Source organism: Pantherophis guttatus, chromosome 1 (genome assembly GCF_059756535.1).
Source record: "Pantherophis guttatus breed Tessera chromosome 1, ASM5975653v1, whole genome shotgun sequence".
Lineage (NCBI taxonomy): Eukaryota > Metazoa > Chordata > Lepidosauria > Squamata > Colubridae > Pantherophis > Pantherophis guttatus.
The window spans coordinates 76,254,071-76,267,727 of NC_142063.1; the positions used below are offsets into that span (position 1 = coordinate 76,254,071).

The 13,657-nt window shown below is 41.5% G+C and overlaps 1 protein-coding gene across 3 annotated transcripts in view; it reads left to right on the forward strand.

Moving 5' to 3' along the window:
* Window positions 1-13,657, forward strand: part of LRP4 (LDL receptor related protein 4) — a 108,016-nt gene that overhangs the window by 21,563 nt on the left and 72,796 nt on the right. The gene's annotated exons all lie outside the window — the stretch shown is intronic.

Below are 13,657 nucleotides of genomic sequence, written 5' to 3' on the forward strand. Positions count from 1 at the left end.
ATTCAGAACCCCGATACTGCAAGATCATCTTTCTGGATGGAAGGAGAAGTGAGAGTATTGCCAAACTTCACACTACCTTGGCTGAACCTATTGACACTCAAGATGCTAATTCAGGAACTAGCCTATTCAGCAGAAGGTGCACACACACACACACACACACACACACACACACACACACACACACACACACACAAGTTTCTTTACCGAGACAAAAGTGAAGCTATGTGCACCCAGAAGACCTGGTGATTGCAGTACACAGTAATTTAACGCCGATGCTCCTTGATTCCTTAATCCTGCCTTTCTGAATCAACGTACCTTGGCTGATCTCTTGTCCCTGAGAGACATTTGTTCTGTGTTGACATAAACATTTCCTCTAGCCTGGGAATTGGTGCATCCTACCTTCATTCAGCTTCATTTCTTCCAAATATGGTTACTCAGTTCTTAGTTTTTTTCCTCAGTTCTCAGTTTTCTTCCTAATCCTATCCATTCTTGAATATCGGTGCCTTTTAAGGGTCTACCATGCAGAGATCATGAATTAGGATAGCCATAAGGTGTTTTGTTTTGTTTTTTCTTCTATAGAGAGGAATATCTCATTTAAAATGCTTTGTGCTTTTGTATCTGCTTTAAGGTTCTCTCAATTTATAAGTATTCTTTTATTTCTGTGCCTTTCCTGCCCTCCACACTCCCTATAATGAATCTTCTAAGCTTTGATTTAGAGAGAGAGAAAGAAAAAAAAAGAAACTTTTGTTTACTTTGTGAGAAAAACAAAAATGAGCCCCTATCAACATCTACTTGTAGAGTGAAGATGCTCGTGTTAATAAGGGAGATTTAAAAATCTCTGGGTTGGCACTCACACAATGGCAAATCGGTGGAGGAATATTATTCTATTCATCTGGTGCACAAAAGCTCTGTAAGTGCAAGTATATTAAAGAAATCCAGCATGGTGCTTTCTTTCTGACAGGGGCACAGAGGAAGCCACACTAGCTGCAGTGCTGTCTTTTTTTATATACACCACCGTCTCCTCTCTGCCTGCTCTGCAGAATAAGTATTTCCTTCTTTGTCAGAGAGAAGAAACATTCCAGATTTTTTTTTTGACCTCCCAATTCTGTCTTCCTCTCTTTCTTTCTTTCTTTCTCTCTCTCTCGCTCAAAAAAACCACTTCTCTCCTTGAGCACTGTGGGAGAACCTTCCCCTCTGCAGGGGATTGTGGGAACAGTTCTGGCCTCACTTATCACCACTGACAAATCAATGGCAGGCTTCAGAAAGCTGGGCCCCAGGATTCCAGCTCAGCCCAGTCTGGGAGCAGTGGGAGGCTTCTCTGGTGCATAAAAGCCCCCTTGCCGCTCTGACTTGTTGCCTTAAATCTAATAGAGGAACCCTTTTCACTCTTTTTAAAAGCAACCCTCCCTCCTAGTTCAATTTGTCTTGAGGAGGGTGGTGGTTTTTTTTTTTTTTTTTTTTTGAGGGGTGGGGAGGAAGAAGGCACTAAAGAGGGAGAATGGGAATTGTGTGTGCAGGGGGGAACTAGGTTGGTAATGGTTTTTCTGTTTCCTTTTCACAATGGTCTGGCCAATGCATGCAGAGCTCGGTTCACAAAGCTTTCCTGAAGGAGCTGGAATCCCGCAGGGTTCCTCACAGAGCATGTTTGCTGTGTATATTCCCATCTACAATGCACCGAGACGTAGCAACAATCTCTGCTTTGGGCAAATATTTCTACAGCTTTTTCCTAATAGCTCTTTGTGGGGAGCAGGATAGTGATGGTAATTGGAAAAGAAGTGTGTGTGTGTGTGTAGAGAAGGCAGTACACATGAGTTGAAAAAAAAAAGAGCCTGTCACTTCCCTTGCTACTTAATTTGGGTTTGGGCGCCGTTTAATCTCTGCCGTGCTTTACTTCTATGTGCAAAGAAGTCAGGGTAGAAACTCTTAATTTCAGAATTTATAACTTAATAGATTCAGAAGGAAGAGAAAAGAGATGTGAAGCCTAGAGGGATGCTTCTTTAGCATCCTTAACAGTTTTCTGAACTGCATACTGGTAGTATCCATGCAGGTGTCCTGGATGCAAAAGGTTGACGCCAGTGGAGGCAGGAAACTCAAGTCTTCATTTCTTTCTGCCAGGCTCTGTAAAGCTGCAGATTTCTGAAAGTCATAGCTATTTAGCCAAGTAAGAATGGTCCTCTCCATGAACCATTGAACTGAATCATCTAGAAGAGACTTAATACATCGCATAAACTCCAAAACCCAGCTGGTTGACTTGCTCAATTAAACCTGGAATGGATAGCTTTAGCCCCACACATCCTGTTAATTACCTGTGTATCATGCAAGCTACGTAACCATTTACTGGTGGGGTTAACTGTTCTTTCCAACCCCTCTGATCAAATTGAGTTGAAGTCTCTCTGCAGCCATTTTAGTATGGCCACATTGAGGTATAAAAAGAGAGACTGGGGCTATGAGAAAGAATACCTTCCCACTCTGTTCATGATTATGCCACCATGAATTTATATTTTTTCCCTCACCGGAACGAAAGGGGATGAAAATATGACTTTTGACCATTTTTCACTCTTACGACCATTGCAACATCCCCATGGTCATGTGATCAAAATTCAGATGCTTTGGCAACTGACTCATATTTATGACGGTCGCAGTGTCCCAGGGTCATGTGATCACCTTTTGTGACCTTATGACAAGCAAAGTTAATGGGGAGTGAAGTTCTCCACTCCATATTATTTTGATAGTTATTTTTAAAAGTGGATTAGAGGAGACAGATGGAAGCTAGTTCAAAGTCACCTGGCAATTTTAATAGCTGATGGGGGAGGGGGGGAATCACATTTTGTGCAGTGCCAAGCCTTTCTGTCTCTTCAAAACCAGTCTAAGTCATGACAATATTAAGTGGGTTTGGGTCAGTCAATCTCTCTCAGCCCACCCTATCCCATGTGAATATTGTGAGGATAAAATTGAGAGGTTCTGTAACCTACCTTTTGGTACTGAGGAAAGGCAGGATAGAAACCTATTGTATAAATATCAATATCCCCATGTGTTTTGAACCTTGGCCTTCTTTTGACTGCACTTCCATCCTATTCTTTTGGACTGACTACTGATTGCTGCTATTTTAACTCTGAGCAGAACTTCTATCGGCTCAAAGATGTTACTGTTGGTCGTACTTCTGTTCTTGGTTTAATAGATTATTTTATTTGCTTTCATTCTGACTCTCCTCTGACAAGTGTTTTGTAATAGTCAGAAGGAAGAGAAAGAGAAGGAAGAGCTGCAACCAGAGACAACAATCAGATAAAAGAAATTTAAGTCCAAACAAAAATGTAATTTGAGACAACGTTTCAGGCCTAACCCTTCCTAATTCCCTTGAAGATAAAGGTGGGGGGAGAAGTACATTCAGATTGCAAGCATCTATTGCAAGCTTCTGTTACTGTAGCCTTATAATAAAAGTGATATTGGACCTAGTCTGGTCTGCCTCAAAGGGTCAACAAGTTTCTTCAAAAATATGGGTGTTTATGCCCATGCCCATGAACATACCACCTTTTTGGTCTTGGATCTTTCAGATTCAGGGGGAAAAAAGCAGAGACTTGGATTCAATTCACCAATAGATTTTGCACTGCAGTAATATAGGGCCTACATCAGAGGTGATATTCAGCAGGTTCTGACCAGTTCTGGAGAACTGGTAGCGGAAATTTTGAATAGTTTGGAGAACCGGTAAATATCGTCTCTGATTGGCCCTGGCCCCATCTATTCTCTGCCTCCCGAGTTCCAGCTGATCCGGAGGAAATGGAGAATTTGCAGTAACCTTCCCCTGGAGTGGGGCGGGAATGGAGATTTTACAGTATCCTTCCCCTGCCACGCCCACCAAGCCACACCCACAAAACCGGTAATAAAAAAATTTGAATCCCACCACTGACCTATTTTTTTTTTTTTTATTAGAGTCCTTTCTAGTCTGTACTGTGAGAAGCGAGGGCAGTAAAAGAACCAGAATGAGTTTGACTAAGTCTGCTTTGTGGTAAAAATCATGAAAAAAAATGCTTTCAGCAGCCCCACTGTGTCAGGCTCATGCTATCTTTGGAGCTTTTTAAGCTTTGTTTGCTAGATCCTAATCTTAAGAAGAGAGAACAAGGTCTCACATTGACTTACTTTTAATAAGTAAGTCTTATTACTTACGGCTTTCCGCCGTGCCATCAAAACATTTCTTTTCCAGCAGGCTGGTCTGGCCTAACCTTTCTTTTAAACTGTTTTTAAAAATTTTTTTAATTTTAAATTTGGCTTATGAATTTGGGGTGTTTTAAATTTCGTTTTCCGGGCCAATTATTTAATTGTATTTTAATGGTTTTTTAACATTTGTATTATATGTATTTTATTTGGCTGTTCACTGCCCTGAGTCCTTCGGGAGTAGGGCGGTATACAAATCCAATAAATAAATAAATAATATATTGTTGTACTAAAATTGTGAACATGCCCTTCAATTTCAACCTCCATCACTGGAGGCTTTTAAGAAGAGACTGGACAACCACTTGCCAGGAATGGCACAGGGACTCTTGCTTGAGCAGGGGGTTGGACTAGAAGACCTCCAAGGTCCCTTCTAACTCTGTTATTCTGTTCTGTTTTTTGCAAAACCAAAATCTCCATTAAGAAATTTGAACAGGAAATGTAATTTGCTTTTTTTTTTGCCCCTTCAGTACCATTAAGGCAGTGGATTCCCTAACACAGTGTTTCTCAACCTTAGAAGCTTGAAGAAGGGTGGACTTCAACTCCCAGAATCCCCCAGCCAGCAGCGCTGGCTGGGGGATTCTGGGAGTTGAAGTCCACCCATCTTCAAGCTTCCCAGGTTGAGAAACACTGCCCTAACACATTGTTTAAAAGGGATGATAGAATGAATGAGACCAAGTGAACTGAAACTCATTCTAGTCATGGTTGAGGTCCTAACCATGAATGTGAGAAGTGATTGCTCATCATTTTTGCAATTAGGATTTCGTTACCAGGCTACACATTATAATAACTTGGGAGCATTGTCAAGACATGAGGTTGCCTTAGAAAACTGTTCTAAAACTACATCCAGTCCAAAACATATCCAGAATCCTCAATAAACCTGCCGATAGATTTTATTTGCTGTTAAATTAATCCCACACTTTACTTGCTTTTGTATTGTCTCATATGCTCCCCTCCATCTCTTAAGAAGGATAATATGACTGAAGGAGTCCAAGTCTTTTTTAGAAGCGTTTACCCAGCCCTTAATATTGCCTCTGAAGAAATATTTGTATAATGAAATAATTTTTAAAAAGTGGAAGAATTTTTCCAATTTCAAAAGACCTTTAATGGTTTTCTGCAACATGTTTGGCTTTCTTTTTTTTCCCTATTATCTATCTGTGATTACATTAACCATAATTAACATTATCCGAGTGAACCCAAATAAGCCTTTGGGATTCATGTCCTTAAGTGAACAAGCTTGGATCTGAAGCTTAGTTCAGTACTTTAAGCCAACCGCATTTTATCTTGCATTATAGTGACAAACCATGGTTCATTTAAAAAGAAAATTAAAAGAATGTTTGATATCCTTCTGGCCACATTTGCAGGAAGAGACGTCTCAGGGTGACAGTCTTTTGCTAGCAGTAAGAGATTCTCAGAGGAGGAATGCAGAGAATGTGAACATACAATTAACAATCTGAAGGAGAACGAGTGAAGAAAGGCTAAAGTATCCCCACACAAAGGGGAGAACAGGAATCTGGGCAAAGGAACTGAAACAGGGGACTGGGTACAATTTCTGTAACATCTCAGAGGTTGTGAACTGGTTACAATGGCTTCCAATTCTGAGTTACAATAAAAATTTAGTCAGTGCTCATCCCAAATCTCTAGGTGTTACTCAGTGGTGGGATTCAAGTAATTTAACAACCGGTTCTCTGCCCTAATTATTTTTTCAAACAACCAGTTTGCCAAACTGCTCAGAAAGTTAACAACCGGTTTTCCCAAAGTGGTGCGAACTGGCTGAATCCTACCACTGGTGTTACTGCTATCACCTTAGGGCCGTGATGGTGAACTTATGGCACATGTGCCAGATGTGGCACGCAGGGCCCTCTCTGCTGACACACGTGCCATCGCCCCAGGTCAGATCTTTGTGGCATTTCTTGCATGAGTTTCTGTTTCCCTGCAAACGACGAAACAGAAGCTCAGGAAAGAAAAAGATCTTACCTCTTGCCGCGTTGCCAGTGTTGGGATGCCCCGCCTCTTGCCAGCCAGTTGGTCTTTGGGTCTCTGCTGCGCATGCATGCATGTCCACGCATGTGCACATTCACGCATACGAGCACCTTTCAGTTTGTGCATGTGGTGTCTAAAAGGTTTGCCATCACTGCCTTAGGGGAATCTATCACATTTTCATTCCCATAATAGTAAATCAGCATGATTAATAGTTATATCTGAACAAAGTTTAAGTGTGTAAACTTTACCTATACCTTCTGCTTTTTAATGTAGCATTACATTTCTACTGAGAATTTGCCTCCCCCCAAAAAAGTACTCAATAGTTCAATAGATGAATAGTTTGAAGAAAATAAGGAATTGGTGGCAAGTATATAAATAGGCCTTGCCATCACTCTTCTGATTTTTCAATTTCTACTGCTCTTTGATATTCCCCAATGTATTGATTATCATGAGAAATGCCTGCAATGGACAAGACTAGTCCATATGTAATGAGAGTTAATTTGTTGCTATTAACCATAACTGACTGTATATATATTCAATATTGTAGAGGTCCACAATGCTAAAAGCCAGAGACTAGCCCAAATTTGATTTTCAGAACTTCTATTTAAAGCATTAGGGGTGGTGACTGATTCAAAAATTCTCTGCCTGGAGCTCTGGGAAATTGTTGACAGTCAAAATAGACCAAGGAACTCGAACACTGGCCTACAACTTCTGTCGCTGTTGACTGTTTGCCCTGCTGACCAGGGATGATGGAAATTGGACTTCATAGGCAAACATAGGCACTTAGAGTTGTATTATTGAAGTGGCGCAGAACCATTTGTAAACAATCAATCAATCAACATAGAACTGCAGAAGTATTTGAAAATTGCAAATGGTACAGAGGGTCACTGCCAGTTGGCTAACAAACACTGGCTACTTTGGAATATATTGCATCAATTTTAAAACAATTATATTGGTTCTGTAGGATTCTGAATTTACTTGCAAGTAATGGAGCTGACTTTTAAAACCCTAAAATGTTTACCTATAGGATGTTTGGATTTATTTTTCTGATGTAAGCCAATTCACTCCTTGTACTCTTTTCTGGAGGCCTTGTTTCATACGACCACCAGCTTCTGAAGGACTTTGGCTAACTTTAAGTAGCCCTGTTTACCGACTGCCTTGTTTAGAGACTGTTTGAAAAAAAAAACAGTTTTGTAATCAATCCTCACATTTATGGCCCTTGCAGCATTCAGGGGCCATGTGATTTCCATTCAGGCACTTTGCAACTGGTGTGCATTTATGACCATCTTAAGATCCCATGGTCATGTGATTGTCATGTGCAAGCTTCACAACAGGCCTCCAACAAGTAAAGCAATGGAGAAGGCAAATGTGAAATCTTAAGGTATGGTCCAGTGATGTCTTGGTTAATGGCCACACTGATTCACTTAACAATGGAAGTACAAGCGATTGCTAAGTCTTGTGCGGTCACGTGATTTGTCATTTCATAACCTCGGAGCTTAGAGATGGAATTGCCAGTTCCGGCTGTACCAATAGAGCCCTAACAGAATTGTTCTGCCAAAGTAATGAAGTCTCTTTCCTTGGGGTAGGTCCCTCAGTTCTCCTCTCCTCTCTTTAGTTGATTGGCTGACCTGCTTTTATTTTATATTTTAATTTTTAAGAAGTCAAGGTTGCCATGATGCCCTGCCCCTAAATTAAAAGCAGCAATAATGAACATGATGCAGTCAGAATAATCTGAGAAGTAAATAATATAGAATAAATAAAGAAAATAATAGAATAATGTTATATGTAGAAGGAGTGCAAGTATCCTGGAGATAATCACCTGGAGCTCATAAACACAAACTGGGCCATTTATGGGCTACTGAAAAATGTTGATTCTTTAGTTACAAGTCAACCATTGGACATTTGGGGTCCTTTACTTTTTTATGTTGTATAGGCAGTGGTGGGATTCAGCCAGTTCGCACCACTTCGGGAGAACCGGTTGTTAACTTTCTGAGCAGTTTGGCAAACTGGTTGTTGGAAGAAATCATTAGGGCAGAGAACCGGTTGTTAAATTACTTTGTGTATAGGGCAAAATCCCCATTTCTTCCTGATCAGCTGGGACTTGGGAGGTAGAGAATAGATGGGAGTGGGGCTAGTCAGAATTTTTACTACCGGTTCTCCAGAACAGGTCAGAACCTGCTGAAACCCATCTCTGGCAAGGACAGCTTTAAATTAACTTTTAGGCAAAAATAGAGTATGTATGGGGCTAAGATTATAATGGAAACAGACCTGGGGAGAGAGAATTGCCACTTAGGGAAAGTAGTAAGAAAGGACTTTTCTTTCCTCTTTTTTGAACAAGTAGATATCACAAGAAGTAATAATCCTAACAAATTCCTGCAACTAAGTCATAAGTACTAGTTCGCATGTCGGTATGATGTATAAAATATACGGAGTTTTTTTTATGGGTGCCCTAATTCTGACTGAGAAAACTTGATTTTCAACATCAGATTAATCTTTTCTATACGCACATCCTATATTCTCTTTGTAGTTCTTGTCACCTGCCACTCAGAAACAGCAGATGCCTAATTTAAAATTTGTACACACCTGAATGAATTAATACATGCTAGAGAAAGGGGGGGGCATGGAAAAATCCTATTAGCTTGTGAAAAAGACTCAATTTAAAAATAGTAGAACTATTTTAATATTTCATCTAATCGAGGTTGCAGTTCTCTACTGATCCCAGTATGTTCTGCAGCAAGGGTGTCCAACCTTGACAACTTTAATACTTGGTGGACCTTCCACAACTTCTGGCTGGGAGAGTTGAAATCCACAAGTCTTAAAGTTGCCAAGATCGGACATCCTTGCTCTACAGTGAAATCAAAAGGTATAACTCTAAGCACTGTAAACAGTCAAGCAGAAGTGAATGGAGCACAGTTAGACATATATATTCCTTCGCTTCTCTACTTAAAAGGAAATATATTCTGCTTTCTTGGCAACAGCATGAAAGTGATTGCCATTATCTTCTTCTGAGGTGCTCATTTGGCTTACCATTCTAGTATTCATCCTCCAAATGCTACCGAAATCCAGCTAAGTTTGGCTACATGCTGACACCTTCAGAGTGAAAAAACCATTGCATTTGTACAAATTCACAAGTAGTATTCACATTCTAGAAAGTGGTATTCAACTCTTATCTCTTTCTTGAGACAGCTAGCGCAGTTCCCTAATGGGTTAGTCCAGTGGTGGGATTCAACCAGTTCACACCACTTCGGGAAAACCGGTTGTTAACTTTCTGAGCAGTTTGGTGAACTGGTTGTTGGAAAAAATCATTAGGGCAGAGAACCGGTTGTTAAATTATTTGACTCTCACCACTGGGTAAATCCATGCATCATGCTGAACTGTAAGGTAATGTTGGTGTGTTTTTTTGCTTTGGTGGAATATATTGAACAGCTATCATGGTTTACAGCCAAATAGGAATCCAACCCATGGGGATTTAGTCAGTAAATCATAGTTAAACAAAAAGTGATTTGGCACGATCTGTCAATTCAGCCAAAGCTGTAACCAACCTAAAAAACTTGTTTTTGTTACTGCGACTCATCCTTGGAGTTAAGTTGACTTTGCTAGGGGAAAGAATGGAAAGCCTAAGAAGGGAGATAGTTTTTGACCTGGAAAAATGTCAGTGTCCCTGAGCTGGGAAAATGCAGTTCTGGCTAAAGAGTAACAACATCTGATGCCTCCCATTCTTATGGCTGTTTGCAGAGGGTCAAGTTTGAATGTTTTTCTTCTGCGGGCCCCTGTTGGAATGCCCCTCCTGTTTAGTTTTGTGTTGTAGCAACTGCCTTTTTATTTGAGCCACTTGGTAGGGGTGGAGTGCCATTGAACTGTGGATGGCACGGTCCTTATGTCCTGCTTCCCTCTCAATGATCTAAAAATGAATGAGGAGGAGAGGATGAAAGGCCACTCACTTGCACACAAAACAAGCAGGAGCTAGTCCCCATGTTGATTTCCACCAGGAAACTGCCTCTTAGTAATTGTAGCCCCCCACTTCCTGAAGAAGAAAAGAGTTTTGTTCTCCCATGACCCCCATTCTCCTACAAACTCTGCACTCCCTTGAAGAGGCAGAGAAGTGGTGGAATGGAACAGGTCAACTGGGGCCTGAGAACTTTAGCAAGGTTCTGTCTTCTGTCTGCCGTGCAGTGCTCATCTCCTAATCTTGCCTCCCTGCTAATAATAATAAAAACAAATGATAATACACTTTCCTTAAAAATATGTACTTCTTGTATTGCAGCCAAGCAGTTGGGCTCCTAAAGCCCCTCCCTGTAAGGTGAAAGGGGACCAGAAATAACAAAACAGCTTGGCAACAGAAGGAGATGAATGACACTGGCAGAGACAATTGTTCACTTTAATGCTGCAGGGGACTGTTCACACGCCATTTTGGGGCATCCTGCTGAGCAAGCAAGGAAAGGGGCATCCCAGCTGGTCATGAGATTTGGCTAGCCAGATCGAGCTGAGCTGAATAGATTCCTCTCCGTTGAGTTCATGTAGCGTATTATTTTATAGTAGCCCATTGATTAATTGCAACTTCACTCGATCAAAGGAACAATCTGAAACTCCCATAGATTATTGCAGACACAAAACTGGGAGAGTTACGGGCATGCTACTGGGATATGGCAACAAAGTCTTAACCCTTTGTAAGGAGTTGCATGTATTATTTATATATTTACAAATCAAATGTAAATGGCCAATGAAAGTCTGAGTGGTGAATAGAAATACAGGTAGGCCTTGACTTATAACAGTTCGTTTAGTGACTGTTCGAAGTTACAGTGGCACTGAAATATGTGACTTTTAACTGTTTTTCACACCTATGACCATTGCAGCAACCCCACAGTCACGTGATTGAAATTCAAATGCTTGGCAACTGAGTCATATTTATGACAGTCATAGTGTCCCAGAGTCATGCTTACGACCTTCTGACATGCAAAGTCAATGGGGAAGCCAGATTCACTTAACAACTGAGTTACTAACTTAACAACTACAGTGATTCACTTAACAACTATAGCAAGAAAGGTTGTAAAATGGGGGGAAACTCATTTGATAAATGTCTCACTTCGCAACAAAAATGTTGCTAAGTTCAATTAGGGCTCAATTGTGGTCATAACCCAAGGACTACCCAGAGGCCATTTCATGGGGCGGGCACCCTGACAGAGAAGGCACCTTTTCTAGGACTCACGCTGCTGCTTCACCAAGAGGATGCAGCATGTGCCCACTCTGCCAGATCGAATGGGACAATTGGAGGCCATTGTGTTGGTGGTCCTACAAGTAACCTGGCTCCATACCACATGAGTGACAGCCAGCACCTTAAATTGTACCTGTAAGCCTACTGAGAGTCAATGCTGTTCCAAACCAGCAATGTTACATGAGTACATTGTGGTCATCCAATACTGCACATGCCTCTGCATTCTGGACCAGCTAGCCAACAACTGTAGGAGTTGTTACTGTACTGTCATATGCTGTTGCACCAGCACATTATATGAGAGTGTCCAAGCGGATTTAAGATAGCCAGGAGCAAATATATATTTAGAATAGGAAGACCCAGTGGTCAGCTAACAGATTTACATTTGTGGAATATGTAGTTTTTACCAGATGATCTAAAAATATAATAGTGTAATAGTGTAGTGATTCTCAACCTGTGGTCTGCAGATCCCTAGGGAGGGGGGTTGCGATGTCATCACAAGGGGATCCATGAAGGCTTGAAGAAATGTTACAATTTAAATCTTAAGTCTTGGGGGGGTGGTCCATGGTCATGGTCCGTGGTCACAAACGATATATGAAGGGGGGTCCATGGTGAAGAAAAGGTTGAGAGCCACTGTAATAGTGTTATATTTTCACTTGTACCCACCTCTCCAGTGTGAAGCAGTGGTGGGTTGCTCTTGGTTTGGCCCAGTTCGACCGAGCCGGTAGCGGTGACGCTATTACGTCACCGAACCGGTTCTCTTTCTTCGGGAGCTGGGTCCTCCTACCCACCCCCGCATTATTCCGACCTTATATTTCTTCTTTTTTCGCCCAGCTGAGAGGTGCGGCAGAGCGGATTGCAAAGCGCGCGACCAAAGAGGCGATGCGTGCGAAACGCACGCACAAAGAGAACCGGTAGTAAAGCCGGTTAGAACCCACCCCTGGTATGAAGCTTTGTGAAGGCTTTTCTATCAGCTTCTTCCTTCTATTGAGGCATCTAAGAGGGCAACAGTGGACATGTCTATGAAGATTCTCAGTCATCCAGGTCATGGTTGTCCCAAAGGTGCTTTTTCAAGAGGCAACTGGACATCAGAAAGTGGTGCAGGGTCAGGATTTTAAGGTTTGTACTCCCAGTATATCTGGAGGGTCCAGGGAGAGCAATGGCTGGTTTATATCAACAGCTGTTGGTCTTGGCAGCTGAATGGAAACTATATACACAGGAGGAATATACATCTGTGCATGAAGTGTTAAAAGCAATGTTCTGGAGGAGGCGATTAATGGTCATGCCCTGCTGTAAGCACTTGGGAAGATACCTGATTGATCACTGTTTGAAATAGGATGGTGGATCAGTTAAACCCTGACCTCCTCTAGGAAGGCATCATTTTGAAAATCTGAGAGAAATGCCTTGGGTTTTGCAATTAGTATAGATAATATGAACTGCAGGGTTGTAGTGTGGTGTGTTCCTGACAACTGAAAAAATGCCATTATTATTCACCTCTGCATAGGGAAAAATAAGGGAAAAGTTCCCCTCACACATGTGCTAGTCGTTTCCGACCCTAGGGGACGGTGCTCATCTCCGTTTCAAAGCCGAAGAGCCAGCACTGTCCGAAGACGTCTCTGTGGTCATGTGACTGGCATGACTCAACATCGAAGGTGCACAGAGTGCTGTTACCTTCCCACCAAAGGTGGTCCCTATTTTTCTACTTGCATTTTTTACATGCTTTTGAACTGCTAGGTTGGCAGAAGCTGGGACAAGTAACGAGAGCTCACCCCGTTGCGCAGCACTAGGGATTCGAACTGCTGAATTGCCGACCTTTCAATCGACAACCTCAGCGTCTTAGCCACTGAGCCACCGCATCCCTTAATAATAGGAAGAGTTAAATGCAGAAATGGGGGAGGGAGTAATTTGTTAAGGTAGCCTAGAAAAGGTTTGGCAGAACTTTGAACTGAAATGGTGCAAGAGGTAACAATGAACAGCTTCTGAGAAGTAGAGTGTATCTTTACGCCGCACATGTTTTTGCTTTAAAATGTTTTATTTTCATTTAATAAGGAAGTATACTTATGCAGCTATTCTTATATAAACATCTTAACTGAAAAGCCCTGAGACAACCTCTCCAACAAATGTTTGCTCTTGTCATAAAAGCATCTAAAAAGGCCAGCTTGTATACATGCATGCAAACAGTAATATATACCCATCGTGCTATTCCCTTTCAGGATAAACAATGTGTTCAGAAAAGGAGTAAGATGCAGTAAGCCAAAG